We start from the raw sequence: 8,971 nt of genomic DNA on the forward strand, positions 1-8,971 counted from the left end.
CTGCTGCATGTATCACTCTGACCTTGGTTGAGGCTGCTGTATCGACCCTCTGCTGCTGCTGTTCTTGTTGTTCCGCTGTTATTGTTATTAATCCCGTTATTGTTATGTTTATCACTACTTTGTCTTTGTTGTAATTGCTGTAGTTGTTGTTGTTATTGTTTTTGTTGGTTTTGGGCTGTTATTGTAGAATTTTGTTGTTGTTTTTGTTGTTGTTCTTGTCATTGTCTTTGTTACATCTGGTTTTCTTTTTATAATTATTCCTGGATTTGTTTTTGCTGTTGTTGTTTCTATGTTACATCTACTGCTGTTTTATATGCTGTTATTACCCCCCCCCTCCTCCCCCTCCTCCTCGCAGCACAGGAGTGAATAAAGTTAGTGGGTGTATTAACAGCGGCTGTAAAACTCTAATGGAGGAATCCGTACTTGTGAGTTTATCTTTGAAATTTAGTTTTGTGGATTATGTGAGAGAGAGAGAGAGAGAGAGAGAGGTAAGCTTATGTGTGTGTGTGTGTGTGTGTGTGTGTGTGTGTGTGTGTGTGTGTGTGTGTGTGTGTGTAATTATGACCTCTTCTGTCTCGGCCGAAAACAGAAGGTCAGTCCCGCTGACACTCCACCTCTGGTAACTCTGACCTCTCGCTTCTCTCTTGGGGGGAGGGTGGGGAGGGTCACTTAACCTTCTTCCTCCCTCACCCCAACTCAGACCTTCTCTCCCTTCACCCTTAACCCATGATCTTCTCTCCCCTTTCTCACTCCTCGACCTTCCTTCCTCCTCCCTCCCTCCCTCCCTCCCACATGTCACCTCGACTTTCCTCCCTTCTCACACCTCACTAATCTATCCTCTCCCTTTCATTCTGGGGGCTAGAGAGAGAGAGAGAGAGAGAGAGAGAGAGAGAGAGAGAGAGAGAGGAGAGGGGGGGTGTGTGGGCTAGGCAAAGATTAAAAACACGAGCGGTTGAGTGTTTTCTTAACCTGGCGGCTGATGTGTGTTACCTAGGGGCAGGTTGTCTCTTGCTTCTGCTGCTACTTCTGCTGTTGTTGTTACTGTTTCTGTTGTTGTTACTGTTGCTACTGCCACTACTGTTGTTGTTACTGTTGCTACTGACACTACTGTTGTTGTTACTGTTGCTACTGCCACTACTGTTGTTGTTACTGTTGCTACTGCCACTACTGTTGTTGTTACCTGTGCGGGTTTTTTTTTCAGGTGTCTCTTGGTTTAGTTGAAAGAGGAGGCGGAAGAGGAAGAAGAGGAGGAGTAAGAAGAAGAAGAAGAGGAGGAGGAGGAAGAAGAGGAGAAGGCGAAGGAATTGGTTTGGAGATGAGGGACAATATAAGGGCCAAGTGTATAAGACGGAGAGGATGATGTAAGGAAGGAATGGTTTCTCTTCCTCCTCCCCTACAACACACTGTACCTGGGCTACACCATCACATCGTCAGGGGAAATCAGTAAATATCTATCTCTCTCTCTCTGCTGTAGCGTAATGCACCGTTAGGTTATAGTAGTGGGTGCCAAGGGAGGCTCCTGGGCTGGGTAAATACTGTAGGTGGGTGGGATGTGGGGTGTGGGGTTATGTGTGTGTGTGGGGTGTGTGTATGTATGGTTGTGTGGGGGCGGGGTGTGTGTGTGTGTGTGTGTGGGCGGGGGTGTGTGGGCGTGTGTGGGTGTGGGGTGTGTGGGCGTGGGGGTGGGCGTGGGGCGACAGTGCACATACAGGAGGAACCTCTTGACGCAGGGGATCGAGTGGGATAACACCACCCTACCTGGTTTCGACCCCGTGTTCTCGATGTCCATGGTTAGTTCTTGAACCACTCAGCCACAGCCACCCATCATTGTAGGCGTTGAAGTTTTGCCGACCAGTTAGTTATCCATCTACCCACATGAGAGCCGCCTTACCTGTCAGCCATAATAACCAGTCACTCACTCACTCTCTCACATCCACATACTCACACCTAACACATCCACACACCCATCATCTCAGACATCTACCCAATCACTCTTTTACACCCACCCACCCACCCACCCACCCACTCAGGGCGGGCGGGCGGGCGGGAGGTCAGAAACAGGAGTGTCACATTAGGTCGGTGTGGTTCAGTGGCTGATCCATCTTGTGCGATCCAGTGAACACAATCAATCTCTCTCTCCGGTAGATATTGCCCTCCCTCTCTCAGTCACCCTCCAATTCTCTCTCTCTCTCTCTCTCCTTTCACCATCTCGTATATTGTCTTTCTCTCTCTCTTCCCATCATGAAAATTTATTCATTGCTTCTCTCGTCTTCCACTCACTCTCTCTCTCTCTCTCTGTCTTTCTTTCTTTCTTTCATTCTTCCTGTGCCTCTCTCTCTCTCTCTCTCTCCCATTGACTCCTCTTCCTCCTTTCCTCTTCCCCCTCCTTTTCTCCTACACTTCCTTCTCCTCTTCCTTTCCTCTTCCCCCTCCTTCTCTCCTACACTTCCTTCTCCTCTTCCTTTCCTCTTCCCCCTCCTTCTCTTCTTCCCTTTTCTATCTTCACATTTCTTGTTCTTCTCCCCATTTTCCTCTTGTTTCTTCTTCTCTTCCCTATTATTGTTCTTGTTCTTCTGTTCCTCCTCAAGATGCATTTTTATATGTATTAAAATTCCGCTTTAATTAGTTCATGTAATAACGAGGTACAGGTGTTGTTGTTGTTGTTGTTGTTGTTGTTGTTGTTGTTGTTGTTGTTGTTGTTGTTGTTGTTGTTGTTGTTGTTGTTGTTGTTGTTGTTGTTGTTGTTGTTGTTGTTGTTGTTGTTGTTAATATAGGTCTTATGAGTATTATTATTATTATTATTATTTATGTTATGATTATGGAGCGAGCAACACCCATAACCTTTGTCGTAATTAGAGGCGCTCCCACACCCCCGGGTTATGGCACTAATTAACGGAGGAACACCTGACAATATGTGGCCCCAGGTGAGTTCTGGCACACGGTGTGATCTCTGTTTATATGCTCAGGTGTGTGTGTGTGTGTGTGTGTGTGTGTGTGTGTGTTTGTTTTCTGCACACAAACACCTGTAGAACACCTGTAATTCTGGGAAGTGATGTTAAATGTATGTCTCTCTCTCTCTCTCTCTCTCTCTCTCTCTCTCTCTCTCTCTCTCTCTCTCTCTCTCTCTCTGAAGGAGGTAAGAAAGAAGAAAGAATAGAAGGAAGGAGGAAGAGGATGAGAAAGCGGAAGAAGGAAGAAGATAAGAGAAGTAGGCAGAGGAGGAAATTGCCACAATAAAAAAAAACCCTTATAATTACAGGTTATACAATAGATCCCGGTTTTAATTACAGATTTTACAATAGATTCTGGGTTTTAATTAGAAGTAAAACACGACCCATAAACCAGATTAAAAAGCGAGGAAGATTCAAGTCACAGCAGAGGTTAATCACGAAATAGAAGGATTAATATTCATCTAGGATTAAGTGGACAGAAGGATTAACCAACACACTTCAACCAGGATTAAGTATAGAGAGAGGAATTAACTACCACGCAACTGGGATTAAATCGACGAACTATTAATAGAAAGATGATGGGAATTGGAGTCAGTGGTTGAGTGAGGTCCATTACGCTTGAATTGACGGTGGGAGAGAGGAAACCGAACTCATTTTAAGATCTCGAGACCCGGGATCGAACTGGATGACGTGAATTATAAGCTCAAAGGAAAAACCCAAATTGGAAACTTAAACGATAAATTATGGGAAAAAGATTAAGAATTATGAGTTGGAAAGTTAAAAGAGAGGAATTAAAAGGTTTAATCTTGGTTTTATCTTGAGGTTAAATTAGAAGAGATAGAGAGGGAGAGGGTTTTAAAAATGTGGTGGGTTTTTTTTGTTTTATGTTGAGTTGTTGGTTGAAAGTTGATGGATTGTTTGTAATCTATGTTTGTGCGTGTGTGTGTGTGTGTGTGTGTGTGTGTGTGTGTGTGTGTGTGTGTAGGCTTTAGTGAGGTGAAGGTTTATAAATTTACCTGTCCTAATTACACCTGTCAGCACACCTCCACACCTTACTAAATTAACTTGAGAAACATTCATTGGCGGTGGAGGTAATGGTGGAGAAGACACGAATGGTGGGGATGGTGTTGGAGGTGGATGTGGTGGTGGAGAAGACAGTGGGAGTGGTGGAGATGATGAAGGTTAAAGGGGTGGAGGAGATGGTGGAGATAGAGACAGTGGAGAAGGTGTTGGAGACAGTGGAGGAAGTGGTGGAGATAATGGAGGTGATGACGATTTTGAATAGAAAGTGGTAATGGTGGAGACTGTGTTGGTGATGGCAGTGGTGGAGACAGTGTTAGTGGAGAAGGTGTTCTTGTTGGTGGTGGAGACGGTGTTGGTGATGGTGGTGTAGACGGTGTTGGTGATGGTGATGTAGACGGTGTTGGTGATGGTGGTGTAGACGGTGTTGGTGATGGTGGTGTAGACGGTGTTGGTGATGGTGGTGTAGACGGTGTTGGTGATGGTGGTGTATACGGTGTTGGTGATGGTGGTAGCAAAGACGGTGTTGGTGATGGAGACAATGGTGATGATGGTGGTGTAGACGGTGTTGGTGATGAAGAAGGAGAGAGGAGTAAGGAAGAAAACTTAACACACAATACCTATTACAAATTCATTCATTACCTTGTGTTGTTATTTTTCTTCAGTAATAAGAATAATAACAATGAATGATTTGTAATACGGAAACAGAAATATTGTCATTGTGTGCCGGGAGTCATTGTAATGGTGACGCCAGCCTGTTGAATCATTGTGGTCTGGTGTGTTACGTTATTACTGTCTGTCTGTCTGTCTGTCTGTCTGTCTGTCTGTCTGTGTCTGTGTCTTTGTCTTTATGTCTGCCTCTCTCTCTCTCCAGTGTAATACAATAAAATACAATATACCTTAAACAATATAATACAATGCACATGAGTATAATACAACACACGCAATAATAAGATGATTGTATTGGTAAGTGGAGCAACAGTCAATGATAAGTATTGTAACTGGCAGCTGAGGTGTGAAAGTAGGTCGCTCACCAGGTGGCAGCAGGCGAAGGGGTGGGGGTGGGTGAGGGGACTGGGGGGTCATCCAAACTAGGGTCAGCATTGGCAGTATGGGAAGGTATGTCATGGAGCGTCCAAACTAGGTCAAGTAGGTTAGTTTTAGGAGGGTTTGTTTATTATTGCTGGAAGTAGGTCACAGGAGGTCAGCTGGCATTGAAATGGGGTCAAGAAAAGGTGGGGGGTAGAGGAGGAGTGTAAGGGGACGTCCAAAACTAGGTGAAGTAGGTTGGCTTGATGGGTCGCCACTCTATAGGGTAGGGTCACAGAAGTATCTACTTTATTGTTAAGAGGTCAGTTGGCGCTGAAATTAGGTCATCAAAAGGGATAGAGGGGTCAGAGTTGGAAATAGTTGAGGATGAAAGAATTGGAGGTCAGGAGCGTTGGAAGAGTCGAGAATTAAAGAATTGGGGGTCAGGGAGCGTTGGAAATAGTCGAGAACAAAGAATTGGGGGGTCAGGAGCGTTGGAAATAGTCGAGAACAAAGAATTGGGAGGTCAGGAGTGTTGGAAATAGTCGAGAACAAAGAATTGGGAGGTCAGGAGCGTTGGAAATAGTCGAGAACAAAGAATTGGGAGGTCAGGAGCGTTGGAAATAGTCGAGAACAAAGAATTGGGGGGTCAGGAGTGTTGGAAATAGTCGAGAACAAAGAATTGGGAGGTCAGGAGCGTTGGAAATAGTGGAGAACAAAGAATTGGGAGGTCAGGAGTGTTGAAAATAGTCGAGAACAAAGAATTGGGAAGTCAGGAGTGTTGGAAATAGTGGAGAACAAAGAATTGGGAGGTCAGGAGTGTTGGAAATAGTGGAGAACAAAGAATTGGGAGGTCAGGAGCGTTGGAAATAGTCGAGAACAAAGAATTGGAGGGTCAGGAGCGTTGGAAATAGTCGAGAACAAAGAATTGGGGGTCAGAGCGTTGGAACATAGTTGGTCAGGAATAGTTGAGGATAAAGAATTGGGAGGTCAGGAGCGTTGGAAATAGTCGAGAACAAAGAATTGGGGGGTCATGAGCGTTGGAAATAGTCGAGAACAAAGAATTGAGGGGTCAGGAGCGTTGGAAATAGTCGAGAACAAAGAATTGGGAAGTCTGGAGCGTTGGAAATAGTCGAGAACAAAGAATTGAGGGGTCAGGAGCGTTGGAAATGAAGCCAAGAATATCCCGTGGCATAGACAGAGATAGGCACTCCAGGTCGAGAAAATGACCTTGGAAGGGTATGAAGTATAAAAAATAAATGTAAAGCCTTTTGGGTCAGGTTACCTTATATTCAAGGTCAATAAAGAAACCTGGTGAGAACGAGTTTGGGTACGAACACTCAATTGGGTAAGACCGTAAGACACTACTGACCTTGGGACGATGGTGGCGATCGCTTAGAGTACGGTGTCCATATTAGGTCAAGATCATGCGTGTTGGAGGTCAGGGTACGTTTGTATACTAGGTCAGTCAGACAGCAGAGGGGACGGTGTAGGTACGTCGAAACTGGGTTACTCTGAGGAACCGCAACGTGGGTGGAATTGGGGTACGTTTAAACTAGGTTAGGGAGTGTGGGGGAGTGTGGCCTTGGGACGACGATGGGTACGTTCGAAGTAGGTCAGACAAGGCAGTAACAGCGGGGGGAACCAGACGTGAGTAAAGAACAGTGAATCCAGGGCCACATATTACTCCCTTTATCAAATGTTAATGGGATATATTACTCTCCCCTCTCCTCTCCCCTCCCTCTCCCCTCCCCTCCCCTCCCCCTCCTCCCCTCTACCTTAAGCTGGTGATAATAAGAGCAGGTAATTGGCTACGGTACAAAGAACACGACGTGGCTAAATATGGCGACGAAATTACACCGAGACTCTACGGTAGTTTTAAGTAACTAGACATATTGGACTTTATCTTCATTTTAAGGAGTGAAAGAAAATGGTGAGGAAAGGATTTTATTATTAATTTTTTGAGTAGCGTCCAAGCGGTGGCTTGGTGGATATACCGCTCGTCTTCCGTCCTTCAGGTCACTGGTTGGAGGTCAGGGCACTACCTATACACACCCCAGCTGTCAATTGGTACCTAACGTTACAGTTGGTGGAGTGAAGGCAGTCGAGTGTAGTACCGGCCACGTTGTCTCTTTGTGTACCGAGGGCGAGTCAAACCTTCAGTAGATCTGGCGCTGGACTGAGTGACGGCTGCCCAAGGGCCTGATTGACACCTAACTCAGCACTACATCCGGCTCAGACTTTACCTTTTAACTGTTGACTGTCATTCATCACAGTTTTTAACATGGGTGTCAATACTGCTGGTGTGTGTGTGTGTGTGTGTGTGTGTGTGTGTGTGTGTGTGTGTGTGTGTGTGTGTGTGTGTGTGTGTGTGTGTGTGTGTGTGTGTGTGTGTGTGTGTGTGTGTGTGTGTGTGTGTGTGTGTGTGTGTGTGTGTGTGTGTGTGTGTGTGTGTGTGTGTGTGTGTGTGTGTGTGTGTGTGTGTGTGTGTGTGTGTGTGTGTGTGTGTGTGTGTGTGTGTGTGTGTGTGTGTGTGTGTGTGTGTGTGTGTGTGTGTGTGTGTGTGTGTGTGTGTGTGTGTGTGTGTGTGTGTGTGTGTGTGTGTGTGTGTGTGTGTGTGTGTGTGTGTGTGTGTGTGTGTGTGTGTGTGTGTGTGTGTGTGTGTGTGTGTGTGTGTGTGTGTGTGTGTGTGTGTGTGTGTGTATGTATGTGTGTGTGTGTGTGTAATAATAATAATAATAATAATAGTTCCTTAAGAGTGTGTGTATGTGTGTGTGTGTGTGTGTGTGTGTGTGTGTGTGTGTGTGTGTGTGTGTGTGTGTGTGTGTGTGTGTGTGTGTGTGTGTGTGTGTGTGTGTGTGTGTGTGTGTGTGTGTGTGTGTGTGTGTGTGTGTGTGTGTGTGTGTGTGTGTGTGTGTGTGTGCAATATCAGCAGGTTTAGCCTCGGGGTTGATAAGTGAAAGGTGAACATTTAAAAAATACTCACGTACCTTTGTCCACTATCACCACTACTACCAGCATCAGTGTTTACCAGTTATATCCCATTTAAATTAATATTCTCTTCACATAAGAACATTAATAACACACACACACACACACACACACCACACACCACACACACACACAGTTTAGCAGCCATACAATTACCTCGCTTTAAATCTTTATCTCCTACACATGTCATGTCTCCTCGTCTCCTCCACCTCTCTCTCTCTCTTTCTCTCTCCTCCTTCCCTTCCCGTTTTCCCTTCCTTACCTTTCCTCTTTCCCATTTCTCCCTCCTCCTCCTCCTCCTCCTCCTCCTCCTCCTCCTCCTCCTCCTCCTCCTCCTCCCTCCACCCCTCGTTCTGTCCTTACACCTGCAAGTCTCATCTCTTCCTCCTCCCTACCTCTCTCCTTCACCTCTCTCTCCTCCTACCTTCCCTCTCACTTCTCCCTTCTTTACCTTCTACCCTCTCCTTACCCACCCCTCTCCTCCTCCTGCCTCTCCTCCCACCTCCTCTCCTCCCCACCCCCTCCTCCTCCTCCCCCTCTCTCCTCCTCCTACCTCTCTCCTCCCCTCTCCTCCTCCCACCCCTCCTCCTCCACCTCTCTCCTCCCCTCCTCCTCCTCCCACCCCTCTTCCCTCCCTCCAGACCTGTGAAGTGTGTGTGATTCAGTCTCTCTAGTTGAGGAAGAAAGATAACTGCGTAGGCCGTGTGTGTGTGTGTGTGTGTGTGTGTGTGTGTGTGTGTGTGTGTGTGTGTGTGTGTGTGTGTGTGTGTGTGTTTTTGCGAACGTGGTGGCGCGGTGTTTGGTGACGTGGTGTTAGTGGGCGTTTGTGCGGGCGTTGTGTAGCAGGCGTGCGGGCGAGTAATAGTGGGCGTGGAAGAACAAGGTCAGGGCAGGTGTTCGGAAGATGGGAACAAGAGACTTTACGACTCTTCCCAGAATACTCCTCCTAACCTCTACCTCTCTCCTACCCTCCCTACCTC

Source organism: Homarus americanus, unplaced genomic scaffold (genome assembly GCF_018991925.1).
Source record: "Homarus americanus isolate GMGI-L3 unplaced genomic scaffold, GMGI_Hamer_2.0 scaffold45562, whole genome shotgun sequence".
Classification (NCBI taxonomy): domain Eukaryota; kingdom Metazoa; phylum Arthropoda; class Malacostraca; order Decapoda; family Nephropidae; genus Homarus; species Homarus americanus.